The sequence below is a fragment of the Equus quagga genome, unplaced genomic scaffold (genome assembly GCF_021613505.1).
Source record: "Equus quagga isolate Etosha38 unplaced genomic scaffold, UCLA_HA_Equagga_1.0 73442_RagTag, whole genome shotgun sequence".
NCBI lineage: Eukaryota > Metazoa > Chordata > Mammalia > Perissodactyla > Equidae > Equus > Equus quagga.
In genome coordinates this window covers 11138708-11155282 of record NW_025802777.1, presented here as the reverse complement: position 1 = coordinate 11155282, position 16575 = coordinate 11138708, and the positions used below count along the sequence as shown (strand labels likewise).

The window sequence follows — 16575 nt, the reverse complement described above, 5'->3', positions numbered from 1 at the left end:
CTTTGTCAATCACTCATTCTGCTGACGAAGAAACGGAGATCCAAGAACACCAGAGAGAAGAATCTACACCAGACCCCAGATCTCCCGGTTTATAATGGTGTTTTCACTATCAAATGTGCACAGAAATAACAGATTAGAGAATCAACATCCTTCATGGCAACATGTCAAACACATTTTCATAATCAAATCTCCCTGGAACGTTTAAAATACCATTTGCTCTTTGAAAAATTCAGCTTATTAACATTTCTGGAATATTTCTCATCTTAAAAACAAAAATAAACAGTAAGGACATTCTATAGTCCACTCTTGAACTAACTTTATTAGGATCCACTTTTGCACCTGGCTGAACTGGTTTGACTTGTCTTCCTTGGTAAAACTGGACTGGCTTTCTCACTTCAAACCAATTCAGAGCTTTGATTGCCATGCAAATGGACAGTTTCACAAGAAGAAAAAGATATCATGCTGTCCCACATACAGTTAATAGATACGTAACAGGACTGCTATACATTTAAACACCTCTTCACTGACGAGAGTAATAAAAAATCACTTCTCGAATTAATGTGATTCTGAACCCTGTTCTATAAGGCACTAAAAAGTGAACTCAAAGCACATGTTGTAAGAAAACTGTAAGGGAGAGAAAGAGTCCTTATCAAGTGGCACATGAAGGAAAGTTATTGCTATTTTTAGTAATAGAAAACCAAACATACCTAGAGATGTCAGGTATTCAGGGTGTGTTTTGTTTGAATCAAGACACACGGGAGTCTTATGATATTTAGTTACTTGAATTATACTTAATATGCAAAATTAGAATAATCCAGTAAGAACAATGATAAGACGTCACTTTGGACTTTAAAACAAATTCCGTGGTGTGGTTGAAAGCGTGCTGGCCTGGAATTCAGAAAATCTGGGTTCAAGTCTGGGTTTTGACATTTCTAGGCTGTGATCAGCTCCCTGAGTCTTAATTCCCAGTTTATGAAAATGAGGATCACGATTCCAGCCTGGCCTCCTCACAGGTGCTTGTGAGGATCAAATGAAATAAGGAGTGTGACAGCAATTCATGGACTGACCCTCAGTGCCAAGGCAGTCTCGAGTATGAGGGAGGACCCAGGAGGAGACAGCTGACGCATGCGGACCATCGGTGCAGATACCCTCACCACGGGAAACTCCTGCCCTCTCTGGCCAAGCGAAGGTGCAGATCCATGACAAACAAGCAGTTTCTTGTTGAAGTTCATAAGCATGTCAGTTCCTTGCACTGGAAATTGTCCTGCTACTGGCACTGGCCTGACCTTGCCAGTAATAAATTGGGCATCTTCCTATACTGCCCTGAACTTTCTGTGGTTTCCTCCTTAGGATGATGTGCCCCTCTTATTTTGTATACCAGTTACGATACTTTCACAAGCAAGTGAAAAAAACTCATCTTGAAATGGCTTAACCTACGAAGAGGTGTATCATCTTGCAGAAAAAGAGATCCAGAGAGAGGGTGGTTCCAGTTTGTTAATTAGTGGGCTAGAAGATGACATCTTTCAGCCTGAGCATCCTTGGCTTGTTTTAGTCAGTTTAGTTCCTGTCATGTTTGCAAGATGGTTGCCCTAGGACATCCAGGAGAAGAAGCCAGACCAATTCCTCCTTTTGCCTATCTTTTTTAAAGAAAGAGAACATTTCCCAGAAACCTCCAGATGACTTCCCCATATGTCTCACTGACTGGAATTGGGTGGGTGTCAGGCTTACCCCTAAACTCATTACTGACGTGCAGAATGAGGTGACCCTGGTTGGTTTAGACAATCGGGATTTCCTGCAGTCCCACAGGGGAGGATAGACTCTGGAAGAAAATCGGAGCCATTGGGCTGGCAATCTGTTGACAGCTGTTGGAATTGAAAAATAATCTTTACATGTAAATTCAACTCTTCGTCTACGGTAACCATGTAGATGTTGAAAGGGAAGGTCCGTTATTATCTTTCTCATCTCAGATGTCTGAGAGACATCAAGAACTTTATGTCAGAAATGAAACTGTAACCACCAAAAGGGATCTTCTCACTGCAAAGACAAGTCAACCATCGAGAGGCAAGGGGGTAGGAGACAAAGGGTCTTTTTATTACAGCTTGCTAGCAAGGGGGGAGATGGTAGACTAGTGTCCCAAAGAACTGTCTTAAAACCACAAAAATTTGCAGCAGTTATACAGGGCAAATGGGCTGAAGGTTGGGGGGCAGAGGTCTTGGAATGTTGACCATCTGGTCTTGTAGTCCTTGAGACTCCAGATCATCCCTTTGTCCTGTCACTGGTGATGGATACCAGCAGAAGTCTTTTTCCCGGAGGTTGTTACATCCCTGGGAAAATTTAGAGAACAAAGTTATTGCCTTATCGGAATAGAGAGGTCTATGTATAAGCCAAGGCTATGAAAATAGCAGAGCATGCATATTTCTGACAAGCAGGTGGACTTATCTAGGCCACATGCAAACTACAGCATTGCTGACAAAGAAAGGGGAGGTGTCTTGTGGATCAGGGTCATTTATAGTCCTAACATGGTTCCTCTCTGTAAGATGGCTTCCTTTATGCTAACCTATAACCATTGGCTGTATTTATCTTAGCTATTTAGGCGGCACTAACAAAACTGCTCATCTTTCCCCTCATACCGGCTCCACCCACAGTCTTCCAGACCATCTTATTTAACAACGACCTTGTGCATTGAGCCAAAACCCTGGAATCATCCTGGACCCCTCTCCTCTTGCACTCAATGTCCTAACCATCAGAAAATCCTATTGGCATTGCCTTCAAAATATATCCAACTTGGGGCCCAGGAAACCAAGTGTGGCAGGAGTTGGAGGCTGTCCTCCTCTCTGCCTCGGCAGGAAACCCAGCCACACTCCAGTACCAGAGACTACAGAGCATCTGGAGGCAGCCCCCAAGGCATGGAATTGGGGGTCCTCATGATGGGCAGGAGCAGAGGGAAATTTCTCAGGTGGCTCTGTGGACTACGGATGGGAACAAGAAGCCAGAGCAGAAGAGGAAGAACGAGGCCATGTGAAGGCTGCAGCTGACATTCTGGTTTGTGGGTACACGTGAGCTGCTACTCTGGGTCTGCCCAGAAATAACTAAGGACACCTGGGGACGGGAAGAAGCGCTAGTTTCCAATAGAGCCGGTGGGGGCTCGTGCCAGGGGGAAAATGCAAACGGCCTTTATTTTGTGGCTACAGGCTGCTGGGCTCTTTGGCGCTACAGTTGGATAACTCCAAATACATATGATGGGGATGATGTTTTGAAAATATTAAACCACTGTATCTTTGTTGCCCTCTTAAATCGTAGTCCCTGGTAGCCTCCCAACTCCAAGTTTGAGCCATGGGCCTCTCAGTCCCAGGAAAGGAGAGGTTGTTCACTCCTAGAATAAGGAAGTAATTGCTTTGAGTTCTGAAGATGATTTTCTTGAGGCCATAGCATGGGGTAACCAGGCATCCTGATTTGCCTGGGACAATCCCATCTACTCTTGTGGGCTTGGCATTATATTAATATTAATCTGTTTAACCACCAAAGGTGTCCCTGTTTGGACAACAAATTACAGTTGCCCCTCTTTAGAAGATAATAGTTTGAGGGGCTGGTCTGGTGGCGTAGTGGTTAAGTTTGCACGTTCCACTTCAGTGGCCCAGGGTTCACGGGATCCCTGGTGCGGACCTATGCATTGCTTATCAAGCCATGTTTTGGCAGGCATCCCACATACAAAATAGAGGAAGACGGGCACAGATGTTAGCTCAGGGCCAGTCTTCCTCAGCAAAAAGAGAAGGATTGGCGGTAGATGTTAGCTCAGGGCTAATCTTCCTCAAAAAAAAAAAAAAAAAAGAAGAAGATCACAGTGTGAAAAACTTTTGTTGAGAGAAAATGATTTTCTAAGTTCCTTTAGCGTGCATTAACAAATCAAGAGTCAAGCCTTGTAAAAAGATTATAGAATTTTACTTGAAATCGGGGTAGCAAGAAATTAGGGTAGGGGCTGGCCCGGTGGTGCAGCGGTTAAGTGCACACATTCCGCTTTGGTGGCCCAGGGTTCGCCGGTTCGATCCCAGGTGTGGACATGGCATTGCTTCATGAGCCATGCTGTGGTAGGCATCCCACATATAAAGGAGAGGAAGATGGGCATGGATGTTAGCTCAGGGCCAGTCTTCCTCAGCAAAAAGAGGAGGGTTGGCAGCAGATGTTAGCTCAGAGCTAATCTTCCTCAAATAAAAAAAAAAAGAAAGAAATCAGGGTAGAAGGTAGACCAGTGGTTCTTAAGTGTGGTTAGCAGACCAGCAGCAGCAGCGACATCTCTAGGAACTTGTTAGAAACGCACATTCTCAGGTTCCACCCCAGACCTCCTGAATCAGCAACTCCAAGGATGGGGCTGCGTCATTTGTGCTTTAACAAGCCCTCCAGGGGGGTTCTGATGCAGCTAAAGTTTGAGATGCTCTGAGGTGGAGAAAGCAAAACACCTTTTCTTCAATATTGTGGGAAGAAAGGGACAAGGAGAGAGCCGCAGAGGAAGTAAGCGGTAAGAGCCACACAGGTCCTCGCTGCCTCTCTCCCTGTGAGTTCTGAGGGTTGAAGGAGAAACAGATGGAAATGGAAGACCTTGCGAACTTTAGGAGCACTGGTGGCACACATACAATAATGGGCAGAGATGGGGAAAGCTTAGAAGATGCTCCATGTGGAGACATTCCAACACGGCACAGGGACAGGCCAGTTGGGTGTGGACAGAGGTGTCAGCGTAGGGAAGTCTGAGGCGCAAAACATGGCCTGTGCCTAGCACCTAGGGCACCCAGAAGTTCCTGTGGGCCCCAGTGTTGGGATATAAAAAGGCTGAACTGACGGGTGGACCAGCAGAAGCCTAGGGGCAGCACAAAGAAGAAGGGACTTGGTGACAAGAGGCAAATGGTCAGAACCACACATGACAGGCACGGGACCAGTCACAGTGCAGCTGTCACCAGTCGGGAAACCAACAAGAGCCCTGATGACATCACACGGATGTAAGGCCCCTCCTCCATTGCCACCTGACCTCAGCCAACCAGATGCCCAGGGTCCATCCTGGAGTGGGACAGCAGGAAGGAGAGGACTCAGCACTTATCAGTGACACACCAAATTGTCCACAATCTGAGGAAGGCAGTCTGCAGAAGCACTGTGGGGCTTGGGATGACTAACAACCTCCTCGGGGAAGTGTCTAGCACCTACAATAAAATAATTGAGCGATTTCCTCTTAGACTTTGATGAGATTAAGAGCCAACGTTAAGCAGTTAAGATCTACCTGCACTGTCTTGTCATGAGTCACCTCAATTGTTGACCATCAGCTGGTGTTAAACAGATAATCCTTCACCTGACAGCTCTTTTTTGAACCTAATGTTAACAATATTATCTGGTTGGGGCCGGCCCTGTGGCCGCGTGGTTAAGTTCACGTGCTCTGCTCCGGTGGCCCAGGGTTTCGCCGGTTCAGATTCTGGGCGCAGACATGGCACCAGCCACGAGGCCATGTGGAGGCGGTATCCCACATGCCACAACTAGAAGGGCCCACAACTCAAATATACAACTATATAGTAGGGGGATTTGGGAAGAAAAAGCAGAAAAAAAAAAGACTGGCACCAGTTGTTAGCTCAGGTGCCAATCTTCAAAAAAGAAAGAAAGAAAAAACAATATTATCTGGTCACCTTCACTTCTATCAAAAGTTTTTACCAAAAAGGAGTGTCTGAACTTGCTTTATTAGATTCTTTGTTCCTCTGCAGCAAGTTTAAAATAAAACTTTATATGTGCTCATAGCAAATTCATATCTGAGAAAGTTGTTTTAACACCTAAAAGAGACTGAGTTAACCTAACGAAGTGGTTTTCAAAGTGTGGTCCCTGGAGCAGCAGCATTAGTATCACCTAAGAACTCATTAAGATACAAATCCTTCAGCCACACCCCAGGTCTAAAGAATCAGAAACAGAGGGGGAGGAAGAGACTTTTGGCTACGGCCATGTGAAAAGGTCAGCAAATCCTCTGCCCAGAAACCAACTATAAAGTTAGATAAAATGGAAAAAAAACAACGATGTCAGTGCTCTGGAAATTGACCAAAGGCATACAACAACCTGAGAAGCGTTTATGCTTGAAAAACTGCTGAACTTTGGGTAAGAACATTGGCTGTCTGACCATTCTTGCCCAGGACCGCTTCCATCTCCTGGAGCCCAGTGGGTGTGGTGGTTCTGCCAGGACAAGGCAGGCCACGAGCACTGGCAGCTACGTGCATGGTTGCAGGGGGCTCACTTGATCTGGTGTGGTGAGTGATGCCCACGTCCAGGGGCACTGTCAGTGGAGGTGATGACAGCCTTGCCTTTCAAGAAATACTATACTTCACACTGAAAGTAAATGACATCGGATGGCAATTTAAATGCACAGGAAGAAATGAAAAGCGTTGGAAATGGTAAATATGTGGGTTAATATAAGAGACTCTATAAATATAATTTCCTCATTTCTTCTCTTCGAGACATGAGTGTATAAAGCAATAATCATAACACTACATTGTTGGGTTTATACCACATTTACATGTAATACATATAACAATGATACAAAGAAGAGGGGAGAGAATTGAGCTAACTTGGAGCAAAGTTTGCATTTTACCAGAATTAAATTAGTATTAATCTCAACTAGGTTTTGAGATGTTAAGATGTTATAATCTACAGAGTAACCACTAATAAAATAAATTTTAAAATAGTTAAAAAAAATTAACAGAGGAATTTAAATGACATACTAAAAAATATTTAACAGAAAAGAAAGCAGTAAAAAAGGAATGGAGAAACAAAGAAGATAGGAGCCACATAGGAAACAAATAGCAAAATGGAAAATGTAAATTCAAACATTATCACATTAAATGTGAATGGTCCAAACATCCCAATCAAAGAACAGAGATGTTGAGCTTAGATAAAAAGGGTAAGATCCAACCATTTGCTGCCTGCAAGAGACACATCTTAGATTCAGAGATACAAATAGGTCGGAAGGAAAAAGATTTACTATGAAAACAATAACCATAACAGAGTTGAGGTGGCTATCTGGATATCAGCTAAAAAAGACTTCAAGACAAGAAATATTACTAGAGACAAAGAGATGTTTCTTAATGATAAAAAAGTTATTCTATCAGGAATGTATAACAACTATAAACATGTATGTGTCAAACACAGAGTCTCAAAAACACGAAAAAAACCTGAGACTTAAAAGGAAATGTAGACAATCCAGTAATAATAGTTGGAGATTTCAATATCCCACTTTCAATAACTGACAGAAAACTAGACAGAAAACCAGCAAGGATACAGAAGACTTAAACGGTTCTATCACCCCAGGCAGTCTCATTGATACACGTGGAATGTTTCACTAAACAACTACAGATACACGTTCATTTCAAATGCGACAGAACATCCTCCAAAACAGATAAAATGCCAGGCCACAAAATAAGTCTCAATACATTTAAGAGGAATGAAATCATACGAACTCTATTCTTTTAATTCACTATGGAATTAAATTAGGACTCAGCAACAGAAGGAAATCGCCAAATATTTGGAAGTGAGGCGCTACACTTTAAAGAAACCCATGGGTCAAAAAAGAAATCACGAGAGAAATTAGAGAATGTTCTGAACTAAAATAAAATGAAAATGTAACATATCAAGTTACGGGTGCAGCTACTGCAAAGCTTAGAGGGAAATTTATAACCCACACTAGAAAAGAAGATCTCAAATCAATGGTCATCCTGCAAAAACAGAAACTAGTTTAAGAGGCAAAGCATTTATTTGGGATCAAAGAACTGCAATTCAGGAAGCACAGATTCAGGTAGAAACCTAAATAGTGTCCTCCTAGGGAGTAAAAGCCAGGGGCTTTTAAAGGCCAAGAAGGGAGGTTGTATTCCAAAGAATTTTAATTGGAGTTGGAGGCAGAGAGCTAGTCTCAGTTAAACATTGATTATTGATTCTGTCTTCAGAAGGTCCACAATCCTCAGTCTTTGTGATCAGGATGTCTGTTCTCCTTCAAACTTTTCAAACAATTGCTTGCAAAACAATTGCCATTTTGTTCCAGTCCATAGGTTTGGCCCAGTCCAAGGTTCAAGTGAGCAAGGCAGTTTCTCTAGAAAGGCAGCGCTGATTCCATTTTAAAATGGTTCCATTCTAGTCAATTTTGACACAATAAACAAAGCTTCAATCTTAAGAAACTAGACAAAAGAAAAGCAAGACAAACCCAAGGCAAGCAGAAGGAAAGACATAATAAAGATTAGATTCGGAATCAATGAAATAGAAAATAGAAGAACAACAGAGAAAATCATTGAAACCAAAAGTTGGTTCTTCGAAAAGAGTTAACAAAATTGACAACTGCTTAGTTAGATTGACCAAGAAAATAAGAGCAACACACAAATTACCAAAATCGAGAATGAAAGAGGGGACGCTACAATCAACCCTATAGAAATTAAAAGTCTATAAGGAAATACTATGAACAAACAACTCTATACCAACAAGTTAGACAATTTAGATGAAATGGACAAAGTCCTTGAAAGACATAAACTACCAAAACAGACTCAAGAAGAAATAGAAAATCCGAATAGACTTCCAGTAAGAAATTGAATTAGTAATTAACAATTCTCCCACAAAGAAAAGCCCAGGTCTAGATGGCTTCACTAGTGAATTCTACCAATATACATATATATTTTTTTGGAAGATTGGCCCTGAGCTAACATCTGTGCCCATCTTCCTCTATTTTATATGTGGGACGCCTGCCACAGCATGGCCACAGTGGTGCCAGGTCTGTGCCCAGGATCCAAACTGGGAAACCCTGGGCCACTGAAGCACACGGCATGAACTTAACCACTACGCCACTGGGCCACAAATATTTAAATACAAATAACTCAACTTTCATAAATTCTTTCATAAAATAGAGGAGGAGGGAATGCTTCTCAACTTATTCAATGAGACTAGTATTATCCTGATACTACAGACACTACAAGGAAAAAAATTACAGAACAATATCCCCTAACAAAGTATCAACAAATCAAATACAAAGGAATATATATTGGGGCCAGCCTGGTGGTGCAGTGGTTAAATTTGCATGTTCCGCTTCGGTGGCCCGGGGTTCACTGGTTTGGATCCAGGGTGTGGACAAGGCACTGCTTGGCAAGCCATGCTGTGGTAGGCGTCCCACATATAAAAGTAGAGGAAGATGGGCACAGATGTTAGCTTAGGGCCAGTCTTCCTCAGCAAAAAGAGGGGGACTGGCAGCAGATGTTAGCTCAGGGCTATCTTCCTCAAAAAAAAAGAAAAAAAAAGAGAAAGGAATATATACTCTGTTCAAGTGGGATTTATTACAGGAATGCAAGGTTGGTTAAACATCTGAAACTCAATGTAATAAACCAGATTAATTGAACACAGGACAAGAAGCATATGATCATCTCAATAGATGCAGAAGCAGCATTTGACAAAATCTAATACCCTTTCACATCAAAAAGTCTTAACAGACTAGGAATAGATGGAACTTCTTCAGCCTGGATAAAGGGCATCTATGAAAAACCTACAGATAACATCGTACTTAATAGTAAAAGATTGCATTCTTCCCCCAACTATTGGGAACAACCCAAGGATCTCAGCTCTTACCCCTTCTAATCAACATTGCACTGGAGGTTCCAGCCAGTGTTACAAGTCCAAAAAATGGGAGAAGACTCTTATAGACATTTCATCAAAGAAGATATATAAATAGCTAATAAACACAACAAAAGATGCTCAACATCATTGGTCATTAGGGAAATGCAAATTAAAACTACAATGAAATACCACTACCCCCTCACTAGAATGGCTATAATTTAAAAGACGAATAATACCAAGTGTTGGTGAGGATGCGGAGAAAGTGGAACCCTCACATGTTGCTGACGGGAATGTAAAGTGATGCAGCCACTTCGAAGAACTATTTGGCAGTTTTTAAAAAGTTAAACAACAGTTAAAAAGTAAACCGAAGAGAAATGAAACTGTATATCCACAGACATGTATACCAATGTCCTGGGCAGAATTATTCACGATATTCAAAACCTGGAAATAATCCTGTATGAGTCTGTTAGGCCTGCTGTAACAAACTGAGTGGCTTAAGTAACAGAAACGGATTGTCTCACAGCTCTGGAGGCTGGAAGTCTGAGATCAAGGCGTCAGCAGGGTCGGTTCATTCTGAGGCTGTGAAGAAGAGTCTGTCCCAGGCCTCTCCCCCAGCTTCTTGGGGTCTGCTGGTCATCTTTGGTGTTCCCTGGCATGTAGAAACATCACTGTGATCTCTGTCTTCACCTTCACAGAGTGTTCGTTCTGTGTGTGAGTCTGTGAACAAATTTCCTCTTTTAATAAGGCTGCTACTCATACTCGAGGAGGGCTCCACCCTACTCCAGTATGATCCCATTGGAACTAATTACATCTGCAACGACCCCACTTCCAAACAAGGTCACGTTCTGAGGTCCTGGGGGTTAGGACTTCAGAATGAATTTTGGAAAGGACACAATTTGAACTTGAACCCATAACAACTCCTAATGTCCTTTAACTTGTGAGTAGAAAAACAACTTGTGGTATATCCATGCAAGGGAGCAGTATTTAGACACAAAAAGGAACTAACTACTGATACACGTTACAACATAGATTCAATACTACAACATTACGCTAAGTGAAAGTAGCCAGATGTAAAAGACTACCTACTGTAGGACTCCATTTATAAGAAATGTCCTTGGGGCTGGCCCCATGGCCGAGTGGTTAGGTTCGCGCGCTCTGCCTCGGTGGCCCAGGGTTTCGCCAGTTCGGATCCTGGGTGTGGACAAGGCACCGCTCATCAAGCCATGCTGAGGCGGTGTCCCATGTGCCACAACTAGAAGGACACACAACTAAAAAACATACAACTATGTACCGGGGGGCTTTGGGGAGAAAAAGGAAAAATAAAATCTTTTTTAAAAAAATTGTTTAAAAAAGAAATGTCCAGAAAAGGCAAATTTACAGAGGAAAAAGCAGATCAGTGGTTGCCTAAGGCTCAGAGTAGGAGAAGAGATTAGGCAAAAACCAACACGAGGAAACTTGTTGGGCTGATGGAAATGTTCTAAAGGTGCATTTTGGTTGCCAACTACATAAATTTACTAAAAAAAAAAAATCACTGAAGTGTACACTTACAATGGGTGAATTTTTCTATAGTACATAAATTATATATTAATAAAGCTGGGCTTTTTTAAAAAAAGAAAAAAGCCTCTAGGGCGTGGGGACCAGCAAGCTTTGGTTTCACAAGCCTTCCAGCTGATTCTAATGTTATTAAGGTTTGCTCTAAATCACTGCTCTAAAGAGACTGTCTAAACGAGAGATAACATCATTAGCATATCTACGTGGCGCAGATTCCTACCCACCCAGAGTGGTAAGGATCACGAAGACGAGGATATTCCCTAGAGGGAATAAACAACTGTATTTTCTCTACAAATCTGAATAGCACGGTGTGTTAAGTTTGATACAGAGCCCAGACTTAGGGGTGACCCCAAGGCTCAGACTCATGTCCAAGTGGACGCTTCCAGCTCGGCACTTCAAGGTTCCTCCAGCACCCACACGTACCCTGTCCTGAATTAAGCTCTCTGTTCCTAACTTGCTTTCCTCATTCACCCAGTCTCTAAGCCTGAAACCTGGGAGCTAACATGGCCTTCCCCCTCCCTCGCCCTGCACGACTAGTTTGTCACTGAGGCTTGAGCTTCCATTTTCATTATCTCTCCCCTTTTTCCCAGTAACGGCCTTAAGCCAGGGCCTTATCACTCTCTGCCTTCAGACTCACCCCACCCCCTCTCAACCCACCCACTCAGATATCCTAGCCACCATTCTTACATATGAACATAATCATGCCACTCCCTGCTAAACTCCTGTAGAGTTAGAAATTGCTGGGGCCAGCCTTGTGGCCTAGTGGTTAAGTTCAGCGTGCTCTCCTTCGGCGGCCTTGGTTGGGTTCCCGGGCACAGACCTACACCACTTGTTGGTGGCCATGCTGTGGCAGTGACCCATATACAAAAAGCAGACGAAGATTGGCATGGATGTTAGCTCAGGGTGAACCTTCCTCAAGGACAAAAAAAAAAAAAGAGGAAGATTGGCAACAGATGTTAGATCCAGGCAGCTCTTCCTCTTGCTTTTGATCCATATAACAGAAACCTGTTTGTGCTTGTTTAACCAAATACAGGTTTATTTTTCTGATGTGATGAAAAGGGCCAAGGTAAGCAGCCTGTTCCTAATGGACACCACTGTTAGTTTTGCATGTATCTTACAGGAACGTAATGTGCATTTACACTTCAAATATACAGTTTGAACATTTGAACACAATGGGGTCCAAGCACAGTGTTTTTCAGAAAAGCTCCCAGGTGGTCCTACTGTGCAGTCAGGGTTGACAAGCACTACACCTGGCCCAGGTACCTTTGATTTACAGCCGAGCTCTGGAGAAAATTACCCGAGATGACAGAGGGGGCGAGAATGAGCCAGAGCGCAGGCTGGAAGTGCTAAACAGGTAGCATACGACATGCGTTATTGCCAAGATTGTTAAATACATAGCTGACTCTCAATTAGAGTTTGCAAATTTCTAATCCCAAGCTGTTCACTTCTGCTTACTCACGATCTAAATTCATTTTTATACTTTGCCCTCTCCAGCTTTCAATAATGCCCCAGATACCTCATGATTCTCTGCTATCATCTAACAGCGTTTACTGGCAAGAGCTTTGGGGTTTGAGGATTTCCTACCATTAAATATCTGCAGGTAGGACTAGCTAATACCACTTTTAACTATTTCTAATTTGCTTTATAGTTATTAGGGCTTTTGTTTCTCAGCATTTAAAAAACCTCTCTCTTTGTACTTTGCTTCTTGTGCATTTCTATTAGTTCTGACGTTTTCCTACAATTCATAAAAACATGTTTTTCAAAAGCAAAGGCCTTGGTGATAATCCCTTTGTGATGTGTGCGGTGAAGGAGATTAATAGAAAACTACACATTTACTGAGAAATGGCCTTGGGTCACAGAAGGAAAAATGATTTATGGAAAGAGAAAGATGAAATAAAGGGGAAAAGAGACAAACGAATCCTAAGAAAGGAGGAAGAAGGAATGGAGGTGCGAGACTGAACTTCTGGTCTACCTTCTTGCTCACCTCTTAACTACAGAGGTCCCAAAACACAGATTTCCGTTCTCAGGAAGGCCAGAATGCCACACTCTAAACTGCTTAGTCATCTGCACGCCTGCAATCTGATCTCAGGCATCCAGACCTCCTCACCATTCCTGACAAAATCAGCCCCTCTGGATTACTGTGCCCCATTCTGACTGTCAGATTCCAGCCATGTTCCGGGGCTTCTTCGAGATAAGGACTCTCCATGGGATGGGCCTGGTACAACAGTGAACTTTTCAAAATTACCTGAGTTCTCCAGTCACACCCCAGTTGGAGAGACGTGAACTCTGTCACTAGATTATGGGGCAGGAGCGCCCCCAAGCCATTCGATTACAGGATCTCAAGGTCGACATGAATAGGCTTCTCTTCACTTTTACAGGACAGGGACAAGAGCACAAAGGGAGGCCCTTATACTATGTGTTAGATATTTAAATATTATAAGTCAAGATAACCCAGCCCAATAAAATAGAACCCATCCTCCTGCCTTAACACATATATAGCTTCATGAAGACGTGGAAGGCAGGTTCAAGTTTGGAATGCTTGGACTTCTCTGAGTTCTGTGTAGGAAGGTGGCAGCAGATTGAGAGGCAGCCCTCTGTCCCTGGTCTTTCCTCTTTTCCCTACCCCAGGCTCCAGGCTGCACTGAGAGGGGACTATGGTCAAGCTTAGGTGTGTACTGATGGTGGGAAACAGGCTTGCAGCTATTTGGGCAGGAAATTCCAGGGTCCTGGGTACTCAATGCGTGTTCTCGAACAGTGGTTCTTGATTACAGGCAATTTCGCCTCCCAGGGAACATTTGGTAATGTCTGGAGAAATTCCTGTTGTCAGAGCTTGGAGAGGGGGTGCCGGGGGCATCTAGTAGGCTGAGGACATCCTGCCATGCACAGGCCGGCCCCCCATGACAAGGAGTTATCAGGCCCCACATGTCCATAGTGCCAAGGCCGAGACATCTGCTTTAGGAAGACACAAATACTGTTCAGATTCACATATTTAAATTCCTTAACCCTGTTCCAGGAGAGGAGGAAGGTTCTGGGTGGCAGCATCTTCTCAGTTCCACAGACTCTTTCTCCCATGGGAGAAGTGGCCAGAGGAGGGACAGAACAGGGTCCTCTATAGTGTGGGACCCCCTTGCCCAGGTGTGAGGGCGGTACTAGGAATGAACCTCAGGGGTCCCCTAATCCCGCAGGACACAAGCCCTTCCACTGATCCCAACAAGGGGCTGTCCAGGCTTTGTCTACATATCTCAAAAGAAGAGACTTAATGTCCCAGGGCCACTCTTTGTATCCGTGGTCAGCCTCAGTGCCAAGCTCTCCCAGTGAACTGAAATCTGACTCTCAACTTCCTGGAACCCAAAGAAACTGCGGCCTTGGGCAAAGGCCTTTTGGCTCTCACTTGCACATTTATGCAACTGTCTAGCACATGCCAGTTATCTGGAGAATACAAGTAAGTTCAACAAGCAAAATCACAAACGTACACTTTTCAGAGGATGATAAAACAATGTGGATTGTGTATCTCTGACAGAGGATGACTCAGAGTAGGAAGGAAGGGAGAGAGGGAAGAAGGAAGAAAGACCAAAAGACAGAAGGACTGGAAAGCACAGCCCAGACATGGCTGCAGCAGCCTCTGTCCTTGCTTCACTCTGGCCTTGAATTAGGCCTCAGTATTCTGCCATCCTCATAACTAAATTGCACGAAGTAAATGGAGCAGAAGTCCCCAGCAGGCAGAGCCCCTTCAGGTGTGCCCCTTTTTGGCCTCTGTCTGGGGCTTCTTTCTCTACACTTCTTTTCAGAACACTTTCCCCATCTCTTCTTTTTTTTTTTGTGAGGAAGATTGGCCCTTAGCTAACAACTGTGCCAATCTTCCTCTGTTTTATGTGGGATGCCACCACAGCACGGCTTGACAAGCAGTGTATAACAGGTCTGCACCCAGGATCTGAAGCTGCGAACCACAGGCCACTCAAGCAGAGTGCATGAACTTAACCACTTCGCCACCCAGCTGGTTTCCTCATCTCCTATTTTGAGTCAAGTGGCTCCAGCTTGCCCCCACCTTGTGGACTTCACTGGGCATGAAAAATACCCAAAAGCCAGAGGTTCCCAAAGTGAGGTCCCAGACCAGCAGCATCACTGGTACCTGGGGACAAGTTAGGAATGCAAATTCTGGGTTCCCACCCAGACCCACGGCGTCAGAAATAACAGCAACCCGCGGTTTAACAAGCCTTCTAGAAGAGTCTAATGCATGCTTCCAGGTGAATTTAACCTCCACTCTGAAAACAGTTCATCCACCTTTGTTATTCAGGCACCGGCTGGGAGGATGGAAGATAAAGATTCCTCTCTCCTCATGCCCCCATCCCACCAAAGTCTATCAAACCATTCTCCCAACAAAAGTGTGTGTGGGGGGGGAGGGTTCTCATTCCAAGCCATATTGTTGCAGACAAATGCACGCACATTGCAAACAGAAAAAAAATTCTAAGAGAAGAACATCAGTAAACTTTGAATTTGCACTCCCCAAAAGTACCCACCGTCCCCTGTACATCTTTCTAGAAAGTTCTGAGCACACAGGTAAATATGTTTACACTTTTTTAAAAAAACCCACAAAAGTAATTTGTATTGTTTTCTCATTCCATAATACGTTTTTGAAATATCTTCCTTGAAGGATAAGTAGCATTTGGTGTACGGAGGTATCATAAATTATTTACCCTTCTCCTCGACTGTCGTGGCAGTAGAGTCAGACGAAATACGAGAGAGGCATTGAAGTCAATCTATTGACGTTTTGGCATTTTTAGGGTTGTGGCCTTGCCACACAGGAACAATTTGAAAAGAATACAGAATTCTTGTAAGCAAATAAGCAGCTCTATGAGCTAAAGACTAAGAAAATTGCACAGAAGAAAAGGTGAGGGCAAGGATTGAGATATACCGACTTTACACACCCTCAGAAAACCAGAAAGCAAGACAGAAAATGAAAACTACGAAAGCACCCAGCTTGACGCGTCCCAATTTCCAACTAAATGAGACAATGTTGTGACCCAAGGCAGTTATAACTAAAGATATTTCCAGAGTGACTTCAGATCTTCAAGGCGTGCACGTATACCTCATTTTCCCAGTTTCGCCTACTGCGATCCACAGGTTACACCTTTGAGAGAAAAAATGTTTTTTTCCACGCTCAAGGTCTCCGGGCGGTTCACAGCCGCAAGGCGGAGGCAGCCTGCAGCGCCGAGGACAAGGTTCCCCACGTGGCTCCTCGGCCCCGCCCCCGGCCGTTCCCGGCAACTGGCGTCGCGAGGCCTCCGGTAGGGAGTGGGGCGCTGAGCGCGCGGGCGGCGATTGGTTCCAGACCAGGGTGGGCGGGGCGCGTAAGCCGCTGGGGGGAGGGGACTAAGTGCGCGGGCGGTGATTGGTTCCAGGCCAGGGTGGGCGGGGCGCGGGGAC

At 44.0% G+C, this 16575-nt stretch overlaps 1 long non-coding RNA gene across 1 annotated transcript; it reads right to left on the bottom strand.

The window, feature by feature from the left end:
- Window positions 1–2070: 2070 nt before the first annotated feature.
- Window positions 2071–16372, bottom strand: LOC124234311 (uncharacterized). Its single transcript, XR_006887266.1, has 3 exons — window positions 16238–16372; window positions 10122–10317; window positions 2071–2324 (listed from the first exon to the last, which is right to left on the bottom strand). It is a non-coding gene; the product is annotated as an uncharacterized LOC124234311 (long non-coding RNA).
- Window positions 16373–16575: the final 203 nt, after the last annotated feature.